The 21,798-nt window shown below is 39.0% G+C and overlaps 1 protein-coding gene across 1 annotated transcript in view; it reads left to right on the top strand.

Moving 5' to 3' along the window:
• Positions 1-3,064: 3,064 nt before the first annotated feature.
• AGTR1 (angiotensin II receptor type 1) overlaps positions 3,065-21,798 on the top strand; it is a 51,155-nt gene continuing 32,421 nt past the window's right edge. Inside the window, exon 1 of the mRNA XM_036754941.1 lies at positions 3,065-3,509. The gene's annotated coding sequence lies outside the window, so the exon portion shown is untranslated. The remainder of the gene's footprint in view (positions 3,510-21,798) is intronic.

Below are 21,798 nucleotides of genomic sequence, written 5' to 3'. Positions count from 1 at the left end.
ACAATGATCCAAGACAAATCCAAAGGACTCATGATGGAAAATCCTATCCACATCCAGAGAAATAACTGATGTAGTCTCAATGCAGATTGAAGCATACTATTTTCTTTGTTTTTGTATATTTTTTTTCCTTTTAGCCTGTTTCTTCTTTTACAACATGACTAATATGGAAATATGTTTTACATGACTGCACATACATAACCTATATCAAATTGCTTATCATTTTAGGAAGGGGAAAGGAAAGAGAGGGAGAAAGAAAATTTAGAACACAATTTTTTTAAATGAATGTTAAAAAATTGTCTTTACATGTAGTTGGAAAAAATAAAATACTATTTTAAAATAAATAAAATTAGCCTAGCTAAAAAAAACAGCAAAGCATTAAATTTAAATATTTCAGATAGAAAAATATGTTTACTATCATGGATGTTGCCCAGAAAAACTGACTACTCTTACACTTATCATATTCTAACTCCTATTATAGTTAATATATTTATGGTTATGACCAGAATTTAAATGTTGAAAGCAGGGACCATATATTATTCCTCTTTGTATCTCTTGGTACCAAAGTAGCAATCAATATATGGCACTGGGGGGTGACTTGAAAAGAATTCATTTCCACATGCATGAATTTCAAACATGAGTTGCTGAGGAACAATTGGATGATCCTAAAGTTTTTTTTTTAAGTGGACTTTACTTGGAAAACCCATAGGGGTTGGTGGCCAGCCCTAAAAAGCAAGGAGAAGTCACTATATTTCATCTTACTAGCATGTCGTAATGTGTTGTTGGAATAGAAAAATCAACTGTTTGAAAAAACCTATTTATCTGGCTAATGTTTCTATCAATTTCTTGGAATTTCCTTCTCATCTGCATATTTTCTGACAGCAGAATATCATTTACTGTGAGACCCCACCCTTTTGGGAAGGCTCGCCCATCATAACTCAGGATCTAGCTAAAAAACAGCCTTCTTCAGTAATACTGTCATTGGAACAGAGATGGATTGGTGTCCAGGGTTGACTATAATGAAGAGCTGATAGCGCCAGTGTCAGCTTAATGAACAAGTTTGGCTGTTTATTTTGGTAGTCACATTGCTGCTATGTGGCTTTACCCCACTGAGGGGATACCCTGAACTAAATTGTTTCCAGAAAGATGTGGGATGACACAGGACCAAACCCTATGACCCCATGAAGCAATCCTTAAGAAGAGTTTAACTGAAAAAACCTGAAGAAATAAACAAATAAATAAAAAGTCAGCATCCAGTGTTGCACTCCTGATGGAGAAAACCAAATTTTCAGCTAGGAAGTTATTTTATAGGGGGGAAAAAAGAGGGGAAGAAAATCTTTTCAAATTACTTGCTCTCCCATCATGCTTCAGTGCTCTTGGTTGCTGGGAAGGGTGGGAGGTTAAGAAGGCAAGACCTGGAGAAGAAGGTTATTTGTTTAAAATTTGCAATAATACTTAGAAATGGAATACTTAGAGTTACTTAGCACCAGGAAAGTAGCATGGTTTTGTAGAAAGAGCCTAAGGCTCTTCCTTGTAGGGGGAAAAAAAACAAGTATCTAACATGTAATTTTAGATCTGGAATTTTGGAAATGATCTAATCCAAAAAGCCTCCTTTTCCAGAGAAGCCAGAGAAGGAAAAAGACTTGCCCAAAGTCACAAAGCTGCTGACTTTATTTTCTATTTATTTATGCTCCTGTTGTCTCCCCTGATAAACCATTAGTTTCAGGAGGGTAGAAATCTTCATTTTGTTTTATTTTTTAATGCCTGGCACACAGCAGTCACTTATTGAGGGCTTATCATTTGAATAGTGAGCAGAACACAGCTCTTCAGACTCTGATCCAGCATTCATTGTACTATGCCTCACCACCACTTCTAGGACCTAATATTTGGAGATGCAGAGAAGCCTCCTAACAAGACCTATCAAATAAGAGAAATGCTTCCTTGCCCTGGAAGCCCAACACACTATATCTCTTCAGTCCTTCACAGCTTAGGAAATACATCAAACAGAAGACGGTGAGAGTGGGAAATATTGTGAAGTACCCCATAACCATTTTTAAAGTGTTTTGAATTCCCTGGCTGAAAGTACTCTTGAATGCCACATATAACTAATGCTAAAACTCCATTCAAAGCCTCTGGCATTTTCAATTTTTCTAAGCATACAGGAAAATATAAGTCTCTGCAACAGTCTTTTTTACCTTAGTCTCTTGTAGCTACTGATTTTTTTTTTTAACTTTAAGCTCAAGGATCGTTCGATAGCTTATCCTTGTTTCTAAATGCTTCGGGTCTCTCGAGATGCCCAACATCTACTCTTGGGGAATTAGAAAATTAATTTGGCCCTACTTTTTAATAACTTGGGAGGAGGTAATCTCTTTTGATTTTTTTTTCTCTACATCAATTAGCATTTTGCCTGGGTTTAGCTTTTATTAATTTATATTATCAAGGAGAGTGTGCACCATTAGTATACCAAACTCACTCTATCAATTCAAGTTGGCATCTTCTCCTCAACTTATAGTCATAATCGGTCTTCTAGAAAACTAGGAATTTAAGGGATGACCCTACTATGTGGTAGATGCTGGATTTGAAAATGGGTGCTCCTGGGTTCTAATTATTAATAATTATTTCTATGTTCAAGTTGATAATGTACAGGTACAGTGCCCAAGGGGAATAAAGGTATGAAGGTAACTGGCACTCCAATCTCGAATTTAGAAAAGAAATTCATCAATGCACCCTGGCTTAAGGAGAGGAAGGGAACAGAAGGTCCCAGTTCTAGCCCGGAAAGTTTCAACTAGACATTGGGAGGGAACAGAGACACAGTGTACCATAGACAGCCTCAGCAGTCCCCTTTTGATGACCCCCTCCAGGTTGGCGGATGTGATTAGATGAAGTGTCTGATTAACGAGGCGTCTCGGGGCTGCCATCGCCTTCTGGGACGGTCCTGGAGGGACTCCGGGAGGAGGTGGGGAGGGGGGAGGGGAGGAGAGGAGGCAGTAATCCTAACGCAAACCCGAGCCGCGCCCCTGGGAAGCCGGCAGCGCTCCGCAGCTACGCCCCTCTCTATAAAGCGATGCAGTGGTGGCCGCCTTGACAGCCCCTGCCCAGAAGTACTTCTGGATCAGGCGAGGCAGGGCTGGGCTGGACTGTGCTGGACCGGGCAGCGCGAAGCTGAGGGGAGCGGAGCCACTCCTGCCCCGAGTCGGTCCCGGGCAATGATCGATGGAGGGGAGCAGCCTCCTCTGCCTGGCGCCGGTGTGAGGGGGCGAGCCCAGGATCCCTGCTGCTCATTGCACAACTACCGCTGCCAGCTCAGCAGCCGGAGCCACCGCTGCCACCGCCGCGCGGGACCCCTGGAGCCCTGGAGTTTGTCCCTTTGGTCCCCAAGAGTTACTTTGAGAGGCTACTTCTGCTCCAGTGCGGGTAACTGACAAGCCCGGGCGCCCCGAGCAGTGAGTGCACCCCAGCCCCCAGCAGGGGCATTGCCAAGGTTCCTACTTGGTCCCCTGCCTCAGAGCCAGGTAAGGAAGGTGTGGGGTGGGATCGTTTGTCCTTGAGTTGTTTCTCATTACACCTATTTTCCCTCAAGGAGGGGGAAACCCAAACTTACTCTGGGTTGTAGAAACAAAGTTGCTTAAAAAAAAAAAAGGCACCATCAACTATGTCATAAGACTTTGAAAGGAAAAGACCAAAAATGTGGCAGAAATTGGGCGTGAGGATTGAAGCTGCTTTTCCCACCGCCCCCGCCCCTCAGCTAATTCCTGCCGTCTAACCTCACCCTCTGAGCCCTGCATTTTTTGCTTTGGAATAACAGTCCAGTCCTGTTTTGTTACCTCAGAGAAGGCTTCTTAACCTGGACGGATTTGTAGATTTCAGGGGGACCATGAACTTGAATATGGAAAAAAAGAACATCTTTATTTTCGCTAAACCTCAATCTGAAATGTAGCATTTCCTTTAGTTATTTAAAAACCTTATTCTGAGAAGCCATATATAGCCTTCATTAGATGACCAAAGGGGTCTATGACACAAAAATGATTAAGAATCTGTGCCCCAGAGGGAAGTTGTAGGTCCAAGTCCCTCCTCACCTCCACAAGCTTCTAACTTTTATCATGCTAATATTTTACTGAACTGGATGTGAAAGATGTATTCTATTTCTCACTGGGAGCCAGAGTTACAATCAATCAACATGTATTTGTTAAACACCTACCATAAACTGACCTATAAAACCATAATTTGTATAATTCTTACCTGTATTGCATTTTGCCATCCTTGGATTGGTCTTTTATTCTCTCACACAGCCAGGCCATTAGCATACCTAAGGCAAATATTTATTTATTTGTTTCTTAAGACTGGGTCTCCCCCATCTCTTAAGGTATTCTTATAGGCCATATCTCACTACTGACAAACCTGGGAGCTTTGACAGGCTCTCTTTCTGACCCAGGCAATCCAGGTGGATCTCAGGGGCTCACTGTATTGAAGCCATACTTAGGATGACCACCTGATTGACAATATCCCACTGCAACTCCCAAGTTCAAGAAATGTTCTTGCCTCAGTCTCCCCAATAGTGGAGATTACCTCTACCATGCCCAGCCCAAGCCTGGCAAGAAGTGGTTAGCTGCCCAGACTTAATATGGTAGCTTTTTTCTCTCCTCTACCTAAGTCACCAACTCTCCAAGTTCTCCAATTTATATACCTTGCCCAGATTTTAACACTCACCAGAGCTGGGAATTTGGTAACCTGTCCCCTAGAGCTTAATTTCTTCCATCTATTTATTGAAAAAACGTAGCATAAAGAATGATGGATATGGAAGCAGAAAATCCAACTCTGCCTGTGTAACCTTGGATAAGTCTTTTTACCTGTGGCTGCATTTTCAAAAAAAAAATAATGGAGTGGCATTAGAGAGCCTCTGAGGTCCCATTTGGCTCCAAATCTATGGTCTTTACAAGAAAAGAGGGCTCAAGTTTCCTTTCTTTCGCCCACATTTCTGGGACCTCGTCCAACTTACTTGGGCCACATTTCTTGCCCACCTAGGGTTCCTCATCAATAGAATCACCCACACGCTCTTCCACTCTTTTCCTTCAGGAGCACTCTGCTTTCAGCAGATGGAGGTAGAGCAGACACAACTCTGGCCCTAGAGTTGAGATCACCTGAATTTAAATCCAACCTCGGACACTCCCAAGCCATGTGACCCTGGGGAAGCCATTTAACTTCTGTGTACCTGTTTCCTCATGTGTAAAGCGGAGATAGTACATGTAGCATATATTGTATAGCACAACAACCAAGGTTGTTGTGAATCTTAAATGAGATTTTAAAAAAGCACTTAGCATAATACCTGGCACATAGTAGGTGCTATATAAGTTTATTCCCTTCTTTTGTCCCTTCCCCAACTTCCTGGCAACAACAAGCTTTATCTCTTCCTGAGAGAGATCAATAGCCTCTGTGAGTTTGCCCTCGAAATTACTCTCAGGTACATAGCTAACAAAGTTTCAAGGTCTGTTCAGTCAATTGGCTCTTCCTAGGAATCTCTAGACCCACATTTCTCTGAATCCTATCAGGAAAAATCAGTTCTCTAGATGGCCCTTGCTATAAAGACATCATATGTATCTTGCTAGTATTTCCCAGCTCCATCTAAATCCAATCTTACCATGTCTGACACCAAGTAGATTTTTTTTTCACTAATGACTTGCAAATTTACCTTCATTGTAACGATTAGAAATGGTCATGATTTCAACACTAGGTGTATGTATTTTTCCCACATAGGAGAGGCTAGTTGTGGGGATCTTTTGTTGGGATTTTGAAATCTTTCAGTATTCTGTTTTTCTCTGGGACTATAGCTTGGGGCTTGGCTACATTTTCCTTTTAAAGTCATTTTGGGGCAGGATATTGACAAAAGAAATTAGGCAAGAAGTTTCTCCCATTCCAACACACTAACAGGTTTCTCCCTCTGCCTCTATAAGCCTGTTGGCCCACATGAAACTCTGTAGGTGTTTCATCTTCTAGATGTCATCTTTGGTTGTTTCCACTTTGATCTTTATATCTCCAGGTCCTAAGTCAGAGCCTCACCCTTTGTCAAGCTCATTTATAAGATAGAATGTGGATGTGGTCTCCAATGATGCAGATCATAAGCACTGATCATAGGATCTCAGATGTTAGAGCTGCAAGGACCATTGAGTCCAACCCCTTATTTTACAGATGAGAAAACTTAGGGACAGTGAGGTAGGTAGAGTAACTTGTCCAATGTCACACAGCTAGTATTTAAAGCAGAATTTGAACCCAGGTTTTCCTGATTCAGAATCCAATACCCAATTAATTACACCAGGATTTCCCAACCTGGGATATACATGCTCTGAAGGGATATGAGAAGTGTTTTTTTGGGGGGGAGGGCTATAAGGAATAAATTAATCTATTTTATTTCTTATGTGCCTATATTTTGCAACACCTCTCCTTTCATATCGTATCTCCTAGAATTTATTTTATTTCATACCAAATGGGGGTTTACTGAAAGCCGAGGGGTACAGGACTCCTTGACCAATGTTATTCTCCCTCTCAGTCCATCTGTATCAGCCCATCTCATGTAACTGTAGTCTGTATCATCCCATAAATTCACCGCTAGGAGCCTTCCTTGAGTTCTCCTTGCCCACTAAGATGTTTTCGTGATTTGACTATCTAGATAAGGTATTTTTAACTTGGAATGCTATGGATAGATTTCAGAAGGTCAATGAATTTGGATGGGAATAAAATTACATATTTATTTTCAATAACCTCTAACTGAAATTTAGCATTTCTTTCAGTTACTTAAAAAGCATTTTTCTGAGAAGGGGTCTATAGGCTTCACCATACTGCCCAAGGGATCTATGTTCCAAAAAAGGGGGAATAAGTCTTGATCTAAATACTTGACCATACTTGTCCCTTTAATCAATCTCAACCTACCCGCCCTCCACTTTTAACTCTTCACTTGCTTAAAAAGGGCTGAGAGTCTCATGCAGAATCATTGCCTCAACTTACCCGATAAACTTGTTAAAGTTTCATCATTCTAAGCTCTGGTTCAGCTACCTCTTTTTAATTTTTTTCCCTGGGACTCCAATTCACCTTTATTTTCTCTATTCAAATCATCAATGGCCTGTGTTTCTGGTTTGGCTCCTATCTGGTCTTCCACAAACTGAGTCATGCCTTCTACCTTGACAAATGTTGCTGCTGCAAATTGAAAGCTTGCTTCTCTGGAAAATGGAAAACTTATTTCTGTCATTGCCCGTCCCTAGAGCTTCATACTACAGCTTTCTTGTCCCAGCTTCTGTATCTCAGCTTCAAGATTCTGTGGTGAGGAAAGAGCCTCTTAAAAAGAGTTTTCACTTGCCCAATTGTTTGTGGATTTTCCAAGTTTCTGGACCCTCTTTCCTCAATGCCATATGATTCTTGGCATTGCACTTCCAAATAGGAAGAAAAATGTTCCCTAATCCTTGAAGCCCAATATATAATATATCTTCCATTCTTCACAGCTATAGACATATATATATATATGTGTGTGTGTGTGTGTGTGTGTGTGTGTACATATATATGTGTATATATATATATATATATATATATATATATATATAGAGAGAGAGAGAGAGAGAGAGAGAGAGAGAGAGAGAGAGAGACTGAGAGAGAGAGAAGACTAAGGGTGGGATGGCAGAGAAGAGAGGAGAACAAGAAGGGACAAGAAAAGAAAGGAAATTTGAACCTATTAAATTGGTGACAGATAAAATATTTGGTGAAGGAGAAATCTGAACAGTTAATATGAATGCTATCAATAAAGTGTCCACATAATTTTCTTTTCAAACCCTTCCAAAGTGGAAAACTGAGAGATGGCTTTATTTTGCTTTCAAGCCTGTTTCTCCCAGGGATATAGATAGTGAGGCATAAGACATATCTTGATTGTTCTTAGTTTATTTCTATATTAAAGTTCTTATTGTTTGGTTGCCAGAAATTAGTTCCTACCCACAAAGCCCATAGTTATATGGATACCTATCCCTTTTCCCTTTGCCTGCCCATTGTACCCATTGCTAATGACCTGCAGGGACTCTCTCGAAGCAAGGATTCTTAACCCGGGGTACTCAAAAAGGTTAAGTGCATAGATTTTAGGGGGACTGTGAACTGATACAGGAAAAAAATTACATCTTTATTTCACTAACCCTAATTGAAAGTTAGTATTGAAATTTGGCATTTAATTCCATTATGAATGTGCCCAAAATCATATTAGCAGTGCAATAATCTCCTTTGTAACCCTATGAATTTTATTTTTTACATTTAAAAACATTCTGAGAAGAGGTCCATAGATTTCACAAGATCGTTAAAAAAACCATGACATTGAAGAAAGTCAAAAACTCCTGTCTCAAAGCAGTCCTTTAAAAAAAAATCCTACAGAATCTGAGTCTCTTTAAATTGTTTAAGTTAGAGGTGCTTAACCTGGCATCCATAGACTCTGAGATTTCTGAGGATCCATGAACTTGAATAGGGAAAAGTCACATCTTGATTTTCACTGCCCCCTAACTGAAATTTAGCATTCCCCTCAATTATTTAAACACTTTATTCTGAGAAGGGGTCCAAGGGCTTCACAAGATTGTCAAAAGGGTCCAAGTCACAAGGGACATTGAGAACTCTTGATTTAAGTTAAAGTTGTCTTGAGTAAGAGAGAGAAAGAGAGACAGAGAGAGACAGAGACACAGATTTAGAGAGACAGAGACAGAGAGATAAAGAGACAGAAACAGAGAGACAGAGACAGAGAGTGAGAGTGTCTCTCTGGCCAAGAGTACTCATGGAGATTCAGTGAAGGTTCCAAGGCCAGTTTACATCTATTTCCATCAGCGCTTGCCTGATAAATGTGCCCGTAAACTCACAGCCATATGAAAAAGCAGCACATTAAAACAAGACATGGGAAAGCTTATCTTCAAGGAAAGTTAGCAAAAGTCAGTGAATTGCAAGGTTGTCAGTTAGCTTTTTTTGAAAGACTCTCAAGGTGAGCCTTGAGGAAGACTTTAATGTTGGCCGAATTCTTCTTCGCCTACAAGTGCACTTTTTAGAGTTCTATTTTCCTTTTGTCATTTTATCTCTGCTCCAGAATGGGGCCACAAACATATTTGCTTCCAGTTTTACTTCCAGTCTGGCATTTTTTATTGTTTTTGTTATTGTTTTCTGTTCTCTCCTTTTCTGAATTCCATTTCATATCTCTAAATTAGCTTCTAACATTTAGACCTTCACAACACAGAAAATGCATGTTGCAATTTAAGATGGAGTCACACAGATCCACTCAAGGACCACTGCTATTATTGACTGATCTTTAAAAATACTTTTAAATCGTCATAAAGTCACAAGGAATTTCACAAGCTAGTTGCTCAGTTCGCATCAAATCTAGTTCGACAGTTAGGAATAGCCATAGTTTTTTAAAGTGAATATATTTTCTCTTTTTACAAAGGAATGACTTGTAAACCTTAGTTATTATGATTGCAGTAACATTCAAAAGGACATTTTCTCTTTTGTCCATTTCACTCAATGGTAGATTTTTATGCAAAATAATCTCCATTTGAAATCAAATTGAGTCACTGAAAAACCAATGAAGGTCTCAGAGAACAATGACATATCTTCTCCTTAATAACAGAAAATCAAGAGACTACTAGAAGAGAATATCATAAATGTCGTCAGATGTGGTTACTGTATCAGATGGTTTTCCTAATTGCTTTTCTCTGCCACAAGGAAGAGCTCTGTTTGGAAAGAAGATGAAGTAACTGATAGAAAGACAGAAGACATAAACGAAATGCATTTTAGGACATAGTAAAATATTCAAAATGTTATGTTTGTCAAATTCTTATTAGAGTGTAACCATGCCTCTTTGAGAATTTTATTTTATTTTAATGTATCGGCTCAATTCTAACATGTTTTGCTCCATAAACAGAGAAGAGAAAAAAAAAACAAATTTTTAAAAGGAGTAAATGTATGTAACTTATTGGTCTTTTCTAATAACATTTCCCCATAAAGAAAACAAGTTTTTATAAGTTGTTTTGTTGGCTTTCTATAACTTGACCTTATAGATGATGTGTGAGACACAGGCATTCTGTTCCTTTACTCATTAGCTATAGATCTCAACTTTTAGTTCAAAGCTTTGATCACAACTATAAAGTAACCTAATATTGAAACTGGAGTTCAGGTCACAGTGTTTTAGAGTTGGGTCTTCAAAAAATCACTTGAATCTCCATTTCTATAGCAAGCTAACTACTTGGGCTGTCCAAAGGCTATGTGTTAGCGTGAAAATAGTGTTTTGTATTTGTGTCCTGCACTACATTTAAAGTTTTTTGTGGGGTTTGTATATGTAACTTTTTTTTTCCAAATTCAACGAATGAAGGAGAGGTTTAGCCACTTGAGTAATGAATGGAAAAGCAAGTAGTGAGCAATATCCAGATGAGTTCTCTCAGATCAGTGATCTATAGAACTTTTCTTTAGATACTTAATTCTTTGTTTTAAATCCTTTTTTAATAACCTCATTATACTTCTTCCTATTCTGTCAGATAATATAAAAATCTACAAATGAAGTAAATATGCTCATCATGGTCTACAAGTGGTCATTTAACTCCAACTGAATTCTGGGTGTGGTGCTAAGCATTGTGGACACAAAAATCCAAAAGATATGGCTCTTTGAGGGGTTCAAAATAGAGTTGGTAAAACAGGACATAAGCTTTTATATACATCTATCTAGTATCTGTTAACTATTTTCCATAACTTTTATTCAATAAGAGTTTTAACTCCCTGTTCTCTCATATATTTATATGTGTGTGTATACATACATATTTATATGTATAATTTTAATTTATATTTGTATATGCATATATGGATGCATATATACCCTTACACATCTAGTTTCTTTACTGGGCTCTTCTCTGTACACAATCTATTTTTTAAAATTAGAAACAGTTTCTAAGTTCTCTGAGTGAATGGTGGCCCCCATTTAAGGAATGCCCAGGCACTTAGCTATTTATATCTCCCTATAAAGACATGTCCCATATACACAATTTCCTGCTATTTTTATAGGGTACTTTGGTATAAGGTGGGAGACAGACTGCAAGTCTGTTGCCCCAATTCTAGCCAACTAAATTCAAAAGAGGTCCATCCAGGTTGGCCAAAGGAAGAGAAATTTTCCAGGTATGGAAACTTCGAGTCTCCTATGTTATGATCCTGAAGGGCTTTCTTCTAAGTCAGGGGCCCTCATTCTGACACAAGCAGATCCAAGGAGCCTTGGCTCCACAGAGCAGTGGAGACAATTTTTTGTTTTTGTTTGTTTTTGTTGTTGTTGTTGGAGGAGGAGGGTGGGGGGGTTGGATCAGGAGGCAGAAATATTCCTGAGTCTCTAAGCGTACACTCAGGAAAGAAAGAAGAGCACTCAGGAGAAATCAAATGTGAGCTCTCATCTGTTCATTCATGTTTTCTGCTGCTTGGATCCAAATCCTTAGATGGACAAGCTGGAGCTGCTTTGCAAGACAAGATTTTGCTCTGTAGGTTCAGGACAGAAAGAAGCCTGGCCCCTGCAAATCAGTTGTAGGTAACAGAGATGATGGAAGAAGGAGTTGTGGGAGGGGTGGGTCCTTATACTTCATGATGAAGCAGAAATTTAAAGTGTAGGCATATAACAATCAATCCGCAAGCATTTATTAAGCACTTCCTGTGTAGCAGGTCCTATGCACTAGAGAAACATAAGCATATAACAATCAATTCACAAGCGTTTATTAAGCTCATCCTGTGTACCAGATCTGGTGCACTAGATATATGAAGCTATTCTTACCCTCAAGGTGCTTGCATTCTAATTACTAGAGATGGGGAGAGGACAAGCACATAGAAAATCTATACATCATAAATACGAAGTGAATAAAGACAAATACGTATGCACATACACAGCAGTTAAATATGAATTAGTTTAGAAGGGAGGGTGCTAGTAGTTAGCAGGAATCAGGAAAATTTTTATTCATATGGTGCTTAAACCTCGTCTTAGAAGGCAGAGAGGGATTCTGTGAGGCCAAGGTAAGGCGGGAGTGCATACCAGGCCCTTGGGACAGCAGGACAAAGGCAGAGACAGGAGATGGCATGTGCTTTGTTTGAGGAAAAGAAAGAGAGCTAGTTTGGGTCCCCATATGTTTCCCTTCTGACCCTGTGTCCTGCCAATTACCCAGGAACCTTGAGGGTGGCTAATGAGGACTAAAGCAGAGTGACCATCTCTGCCAGGACTTCCAAGGATGGATTCCAGATCTCAAATCTGCTCTCTCCAGTAGGCTCTGTTATGAGAGGCAATGTAGTATAATAATAGCTAACCCTTATATAGCACTTACTACATGCCAGGCACTCTGCTAAGTGTTTTACAGTTGGGATCTCATTTGATCCTCACAACAACGCTGAGAGGAAGGGAGGCAAGTCAACTAATCCCTCTTAGCCTCGGTGGGTTTGTCTGTAAAAACGGAGCCAATTATAGCACCTACCTCACTAGGTTGTGCTGAGGCTCAAATAGGATAATGTATATGCAGGACTTTGCAAACCTTTATATACTCCAGCTGTTAGCAAATTACCCATTTTATCATCACACTTTTTTTTTCACTTTAATGTCTTGTCATTTGTCGCTAATGCATTAGACTTGCTTTCAGATCGATGAGGTACCAAAATTAGAATGTTCTGTTAAGGCACCTTTCACTCATGCCCAAACCCTTTCTATTCATTATATCTTTATCCACAGAGTATTTAATCTAGTGATGTCTCCCCAGCTCTTAAAGTAGTGGCAGTAGCAAACTGTGTGACAATTATCTAAGGATGGAGAAGCATGTTAAGTGACTCCTGTATAATAACTACTTGGTCACCCGGTGCCCCTTAGCCTACTTATGCAATGAAATAGATAGGAAAGAGTGGTATGCATCCATCCTACCCTGAAATCGCTACCAAGAGCCTCGGGTCCTGGCTGAATGCAATTGGTGATGTGTGACATGCCACAGGTCAGTCTTGTTCTTCCTAGAGTTTTAGAAAGGTCATTCCAGGAAGGGCTTGTTGTGACTACCTGCAGGGTTAAGTGGCAGAACTACTTTCTAAGTGAAGTTGATATATGATAAAGTTCTTTGGATCATGAATAAATAAATTACCAGAAAAAGGTTCAAATCAGACACATTCTTTAATGAATTTTGTCCCCTAACAAATGATGCTATAATGAAATTTCCGTATATGTTGCAAATATAGCTGACCTATAATCCTTTCAGCAATTTCCTCACTTATCTTTAAATAATAATGGACCTGTATGTATGCATATATATTCCATTCCATGGAATTGTATATTCAGGTAGTAGCAGAGTTTCAGCATCTCCTGGAGTCAGAGGACCTGGATCTGAATTATTGTTCGACTTATTTCCATGAGACCTTTGGCAAATTATTTAAGTATTTGTGGGTCTCATTATCCTCATTCATAAGATGTGAGGTTGGATTTGATGGCCTCTGAGGTCTCTTCCAACTTTCTATCTAGAATCCTATAATGTCTTGGTGGAAAATAATGTTTTGGTAGCAAAAAATGGAGCAGATGCTATGTGTTTAATGGCAATCTTACAGCCAATTTGCTTGTGACATTCTACCTAGGATAACTGATGTCCACCCAGAGTTGGAAGACAGAGTTGGTTATAAGGGAAGGCAAAGATATTTGAGATCAGGCTAATGTATACCCCTAATACTAAATTTTTAGCTCTAAAACTAAATTTTGGTAAAAATTTAAAGGTGCACAGTTGAGCTTGTACCTCATTCAGAAATCGATTCTGTTTCCTAAGTGGACCAAAAGGCATAGGATCATCAAGTGGCAAATATACAGGAATCCTTTTACGTGTTTTTCTCTTTCTAGCTATTCTCCCTTGGCGTTACCATCATCACTTTCTGGACTAGAGGGAATCATTGGACAATAATGATTCAGGGAGAGTTGATGTATCAGAAGCTAGCTTAAGCAATCATTTTTCTTCCAGGATCATATATCATAGAAGCAATTTGCCATAGTAAATCGAGGCATCTGGTAGATTAGGGTTCAAATCCTGCCTCTATCATAGCTGTCACAGCTTTCCATTGACCTTGGACAAGAAATCTAAACTTTCGTTCCTGCCACTCCCTCCAGGCAACCTCTTAGACTCCAAATTATAGGGGAGTGGTCTATCTGCATCAGTTAAGAGAATTCCCACATTGGAAATCCATATGCTAATAAAATCACAGGTTCAGCCTAAAAAAAAAATCATACTCATAGATTTGAAAGCACATATGTTCTCTGTGAAATTTTCTCGCAGAACTCCTATTAAGAATAGCAGAGAACTCTATCCAGAATCTTATCGAACAGTCTTGTATCAGAAAATTAAATGTTGATGGGCTACTCTTTGATTTATAGTCATTGTGGATGAACAAGACTCCTGTTTTAAGATTATACCATATTATTTGTGCCAGATAGAGTAGGGCTTATATTATTTTTCCCATCTAAGTTGAAGATTTTATCTATAAGGCATAGTGAAAGCCAGGTCTCTTTAGCCAATCAACAAAATTTCACTCATTCCAAGGAAGTGGCTCCCAACTTTAAAGTATTTTTAAGTTGCACTTTAATTAAATCATGTTTGTTTTTAGACAACCTTATTTTCCAAATATATGCCTTCTTCCTTCCCTGTCCAGTAAGCCATGGTGAAAGGGAGAGGCACCAGATTGGACCAGTGATTTCACTGGGATATAGAGTTCTCAAGTGAAACGATTCCCTCCACCACTGGATCGGCACCTTCTGTGTAACTCAAAAGAAAATATTAATGATAATAATAATAATAAAAGGGGGAATAGTTCATCAGAACCAACTAATACACCAGCTGGGTCTGATAGGGTATGCATTACTTCGTGCCCATCATCCTTTACAGAGAATGCAGAGAAGAGAGGGAGACACACTTTTTTCTCCTCTTTTCATCAGTGATGAGTGTGATCATTTTAATTACACGGCATTCATTTTGGGAATTCTGTTGTTTCCATTTACATCACTACAATCCTTGTGTATGTTATTTTCCTAATGTGGGCTTTTTTTGCCATAAGTAAATTGCCCGACCTCAAGCTTGGGAGTAGTTGCACTATTAGTGTCTACTTGGTAGAAAATATATGACCATAAAAAGTCTGTGAATTCTGTGATGCTTTTCAAGGTTTTTTTCATTTTTATTCATCATAGTAACACATACATAACATTTGAAAAATTAGAAATGCCTGTGTGTGACATTATTTAATCTGTATCAGATATGTTTGCTTATTTATGGATACAGATTAAATAATGTCACACACAGGCATTTCTAATTTTTCAAATGTTATGTATGTGTTACTATGATGAATAAAAATGAAAAAAACCTTGAAAAGCATCACAGAATTCACAGACTTTTTATGGTCATATATTTTCTACCAAGTAGACACTAATAGTGCAACTACTCCCAAGTCAGAAAGTCTGACAAAGTCAGAAAGTATTGTTTTTGCATTTACTTTAAATATTACTCTTCTATATTCATGTCATGTACCACAATTGAATGTAAATTCCTTGAGAGCAGCCTGCATTGATTTTTGTCTTTTGTACCCCAAGGTGTTGCACAGTGCCTGGCATAATGGGGTCTTAATAAATGATAATTTAATAACTCGAGGCAAGGATCTGTTGATAGATAAAATAACTCAGTGTTAAAAAAAACCATCTGGACAGTGGAGGGGGGAGAAACTAGATGGTTGACAAAAGGTGTTGTCTTTGGAAATCAAATCAACCCTTCTGCCATATTCTTTAGGCACCGCAAGTCCAATTTGACAAGCATTAATACCTACAGACAAGAAACAGAAATAGGTTGAGGCAACAAGCATTTATTACTACAAAATAACAAATAGAAATAAGATGAGACAACAAATATTTTTGTTACTATTTGCCAAGCACTAGGTACATAAAGATAAAATGAAACCCAACTCTTGCCTTCAAGGAGTCTGTACTAGGCAAACGGCAAGAACCATGGACCTTTTCACCTTCAAACTCGACATTCTGCCTACAGCAAATTTCAAAACATCGAAGAAGACACCAGAGTTAGTTAGGATGCTTTTGTCTCCAGGATGATAAAAATATTTTTAACCAGCTTGGAGAATTCAGTATACCTGGATTTTTGCTAGATAAGGCAAGCTTCAAATCCTGGGGCATTTTTAGAACTGACTTTACTCACTAAACATCCTGGAAGTTAACTTGGAAGGCCATCCAAAATTTTGACTTTGGTTGTTGACCGCTGTAGGACTCTGAGCCCTCGCTGATTGCCACAGTGCTGTTGATTTAATCCAGGGTGATGCAATTCAAAGAACTTAGCTCATAAAGCCAAAGAACATTTAAATAAAGCCATTTAGAGCAAATGAAGAAGATCCTGCTAGTATATTTAACAGAGCAGATGAAATGTTCTCCCTAGTAGTACAGACTACATTTTTGTATATCCCTTTGGTTTTTAGGGAGTAGGCAAGGGACACGAGTATTCGCTTTTAGTTTAAGGCACGTTTTTCTCAAAGAGGTGGCAGATTCATGGATTTCTTAACAGAAGGCTAACCTATTTGACACATCTTGTTTACTTTCATAGCTTGGTTTTTCTACTCCCATTTTAGGGAAAGGGGAAGAAAGCAGGAAAGAGAGGAAAAGGAAGAATTAAAATCTCTGATTTCATTGGTATGAGGAACTTTGACATGAAAATTCCCTCCATTGATTCAGGTCAAGGTATTGAGAGATTAAGCAACTTGATAAGTGCCAGAGGCAGAATCTGAACCAAGATTTCCTGACTCTGAGGCTGTTTCTATAGCTACTATGCAACATTGCCTGTTGTATTCTCCCTAGGGATTGAAACAGCAAGGTGGCACCATAGTGCATAGAGTGCTGGGCCTAAAGTCAGGAAGACTCATGTTCACAAGTTCACATCTGGCCTCAGGCTGCTTACTATCTGTGTGACCCCAGAGAAGTCACTTCACCCCATTTGCCTCAGTTGCCTCATCTGTAAAATGAGCTGGAGAAGCAAATAGCAAACCACTTTAGTATCTTTGCCAAGAAAATCTCAAGTTGGGTTACGGAATGTTGGACACAACTGAACAACAACAAATCTCTGTTTTGTGTCTTTTCCTCTACTGTTGCGTGTGTATTAACATATAAACTAATATTTGGGTTTTTGGTAAAAATGTTTTTTGTTTTTTGCTTTTGAAGTTAAGCTTCTTGGTTTTTAACAATGATCAAGAAAAGTACTACACGTGACCTTGACTAAATCACTCTATCCATCTGGGCCTCCATTTCCTTATCTATAAACAAGGAGCTTGGAGCAGATGACCTTTGAGTTTCCTTCTAGCTCTTAAATCTGTGCTGTTCTTTTCGGGCTTGTAGAAAACTGAATAGGCAAGGATAGAGATTTACATCTGTTGATCTGTCTTTCGTGACACATTTTTCAATATTTCTAATAGGCAAAGCAAGGAAGAATTTAGCAGAATAAGGAATTGCTCATTCGTTTCACTACTCCCTTTTTTCAAACTACAAACTTAGATAATATGAATATGAAAATAATATGAACATATTATTGTAGCTGGATAATAGTCTGGATTTATATAATGCTTTAAAGTTTACAAAATGCTTTCTGCTTTTATCATTTGATTAGCTATGCAGATAGCTTCCTTCCAACTACTATTGACTTGACTGATGTATTGCTTAGTATCATGAAAGGAACAGTGGATTTAGAATCAGGGGACCTGGGTTTGAAGGCCATCCTTGCAGCTTATTAGCTCTGAGACTTCAAGCAACTCACTCCAGCTCTCCAGGCTTTGGTTTCCTCCTTTGTAGAATGAGTTTTGACTAGGTGATCTCTAGGGGCCCTTCTACTTCTGAACCTTGTGATCTTTGATTTCTACTTTTAAAAGATTTTCAAAATTTAAAGTACAATTGTATTATTTTATCCAGGACTCTATTTTCACTCTGTGATGTAATGGAGAAAAAGTCCCCATTATCATCTCGGTTACTGTCCATAATAGTAGTTTAATTTAATCAACAGCTATTTTTAACTAACAAAATTCCTTTTTTTTTGTGTGTGTGTGTGTGTGTGCGTGTGCGACAATTGTTGACGTTCTTGGTCACACTATTTACACCAATATGATCCCATTAATAGAATGTCAACCTCAATTACTTTTCAGTCACTCATACCTAGTAGTTCAATTACATTTGGCTCCTGGACTAATGGCTGTGTGTTATTCAAGACAAGAAATTAAAAATAAATTTATCTCTGAGTCACTGAAGCATTAAGTGTTTGAAATATCTCAATAATTAGCTGAGGAAGGGGTGTGATGTGTGTGAATTCTTTTTTTTTCCAGGCTCTGGAACCATTCTCTAATGGTTCACTCTGCAACTTTTTCAATGTCAAAGTGCAACTAGGCACGGAAAAAAGATTTTAGAATGATGGGCATTTTTGTACGTGACTTGCAGTATCCTATGTATAGATGAGGGTGCAGAGCAAATTCTAGCAAATTTACCTAATGGGAAAACATTTTTGTTGTTCTATAAACATTCTAAATTCCATTATAATATTATGGAATAGTATAATATTCTATTCTAAGTAACCAATAAACATAGTAAAGGTGCTTTAACCAGGCCACCAAACTTGGTGTATCTGTGCCCTAATGGGTAAATAGATTGATAGATTTGGAGTCGAGAATGCTTATATTTGAATCCCACCTCAGACACTTAGTAGCAGTGTGACCCTAGGTAATAACTTTTCTCAACCATAATTTCCTCATAAATGAATGGTACCTGTGGTACCTTCCTCATAAGGCTGTTGTGAGTATTAAATGAGACAGCTAGGTGGGGCCATAGCAAATAGTGCTCTGGACCCAGAGTCAGGAGGACTAGTTCAATTCTGGCCTCAAACACAAGTCACTCACCTTCTGTCTGCCTCAGTTTCTTCATTTATAAAAGAGGGATAATAAGAGCACCTACCTTACAGGGCTATCATAAGGATAAAATGAGATAGTATTTGTATAGTGCTTTGTAAACCTAAAAGCATTTACTATATGCTAGGCACTAGGATTCAAAGAGACAGTTCCTCCATGCCTTAAAGGAACTGAACATTCTATTGGGGGATACAGCAGATACAAAGACGAGAAAGACACAAGTTAGGTGACTCACCTAAGGTCACACGGCTAGTAAGGGTCTGAGACTGGATTTGAACTCAAGTTTTCCTTACTCCAGGTCCAGAGCTCTCTTCGTTACTATATCTAGCTATTAGAATGATCAAAATGAGATAATCAATGCAAAAAGTTTTTCATACATTAAAACACTCTCTAAATATCAGCTCCCATTTTGCAGTTGCCATTACAAATCTAGTTGTGTGTGAGAGACTGATTATAAATATTTGCTGTGCATATTTAAACAATTAGATATCTTTAAAGATTTAAAGATTCCTAGTCAAGAAGTTCTTTTCTGGGAAGTTTTGAATTGTAGAATTGTAAGTGGCTTCACTCCCCAACAGCCAAGTGGTCCCTTTAAATTTGTTTTAAGGTTTGACTGCAAAAACATCCTGGCGCTCTGAACCCACTAATTGCTGGATGGTCTGGCACATGTCACAACAAAAGATAATGTTTAATCTTCAGGGTATGTAAAAAATGAATCCATGTTTCCAGTCCTTTGGCTCATGGCCAGAAATTGAAAAAATTTGAAAGTCTTCTCTCAGGGCTCCACTGGACTGTGAATGGAATTCCCAGCACAGTGATCCCACAAGGTCACACTCTAAGCAGGACCTGTGTTGTTAAGCATTTGGAGAGGGTAGGTCACAAAGAACTTGGTTGTTGTTCAGCCATTTCTGACTCTTCATGACCCCATTTGGGGTTTTCTTAGCAGAGATACTAGAGTAGTTTGACATTTCCTTCTCCAGCTCATTTTACAGATGAGGAAACTGAGGCAAACAGGGTTAAGTAGCTTCCCCAGGGTCACATAGCTAGCAAGTATCTGAGGGTAAATTTGAATTCATGAAGGTGCATCTTCCTGATGCCAGAACTGGTACTCTATCCACTGCACCACCTACCTGACCCCCACAAAGAACCAAAATAACTTAATTTAAGGTTTTTGTTTTTGGCTGGGCTCATTTAAAGGTAAATAAGGCAGCCCTAGGCAGAATTTGGAAAGAAACTAAACTCCATTTCTGAGGCCTCTAATTAAGCTTGACAAATATGTATTTAATGTCTGCCATATGCTAGGCACTGGATGTTCAAAGACAAAAATGAAACAGTTCCTCTCCGCCTGTAAGGAATTGAGCATTCTACTTGGGGCAGGTTAGATGACGTGTCTGGAGTCACACAACTAGTAAAGGGTTTGTGGCTGGATTGGAACTCAAGTCTTCCTTACTCCAGGTTCAGAGCTCTATTCATTTCACCATTTAGCTGGAAAGTAATCTTTGAAAAAGAAGGTACTGCCGGTAAGGGAGAAGGGAAATACTGAGAGACATCTCCTTTAAAAGGTGTGATCCAAACCAAGTCATGAAGGAAACCTGGAAAGCTGAGAGGCAAGGGTGGGGGCTGAGAGTATTCTAAGAATGGGGACCAGCTGGTGACAAAAAAAAATGGTGTCAGGAGGTGTGTGTGTGAGGAACTGCAAGTGTTGGGGGACCTCATCTTAGCAGAGGTTCGTAGAACCCTAGAATGTGACCCATAGATTGTCTTCTCCAAACTTCTTATTCTGCAGCTGAGGAAGCGAAGTCCAGAGTGGTTAAGAGTCAACCAGAAAGTGGCAAAGCCAGGATTCATTCATTCATTGAGCTCCTGCAGTGGCCCAGGTTTTGTACTTAGGTGTGACGTACATAGTACTTTTGTTCCCTTTCTTCCTTCCTGAAGCCTAACAATTCCCAGATTCTGAGAAGGCAAATTTCATTCCTATTATCGTCACCCCCTTCAGAGCCAGATATGACTCTGTCCATATGAGTGAGAGGGCCATAAGCCCACTTCCTGTCAGAATTATTGCTACTGTCGTGCCTCCATCTTTCAGATCTGGCCCTTGGGTGGAGGATGGGGAATAGGAAGTTACTCGAGGTGTTGCTTGAGGAAGATTTTCCAAGTAGTAAGACAGAGGGCATCAAGAAATGGGGAGGAGAAGGGAGGAATGAAGGACCCTCAAGCTTAAGGCATGGAATGTAAGAGTAGAAAACCAGAACTTTTCTTTAAAGTGAGTAGAATGCAGACAAGACATAGGCCACTCCAGGGTTTGGGGAATGGAGGAAAGGAAATCAATGTTGTACCTAAGGAGTTCTGGGTTCTATTACATGGGAATAAGAAGAGTAACCTTTTCTGTGTTTGGAATAAATGGCCTTCAAGACCCCATTCTACTCAGAGGTTCTTCCTCAGAGTTAATTCCATGTATTCAATGACTGCCACAACCTAGTGAGAGATTATCCCAGCTGGATAGCCCAATTGATAGACCGTTAGACACAAATATGTATTTAATATGTGTGTATGTATGTTTATATAAATATGTAAAAATCATTCTATACATACTTTCATTTATCAGTTCTTTCTCTGGATGCATTTGTTAAGTGGTTACTATATGCCAAGCTAGTGTTACTCTAAGTGCAGGATCAAGAGTATCCTTTCTCTGATCCATCCTCCACTCATCTGGAAAAACAGTCTTCCTAAGACATAGGTCTGAGTATATCCAGCCCCTGCTTTGACACTATCAATGGCTTCTCCCTGTCACTAGGATAAAATGCAAACTTCTTACAGTGGCATTTATGATGCTCCAAAAGCTGGTGC

This window comes from Trichosurus vulpecula, chromosome 4 (assembly GCF_011100635.1).
Source record: "Trichosurus vulpecula isolate mTriVul1 chromosome 4, mTriVul1.pri, whole genome shotgun sequence".
Taxonomy (NCBI): domain Eukaryota; kingdom Metazoa; phylum Chordata; class Mammalia; order Diprotodontia; family Phalangeridae; genus Trichosurus; species Trichosurus vulpecula.
This window is presented reverse-complemented; position numbering and strand designations above follow the sequence as displayed.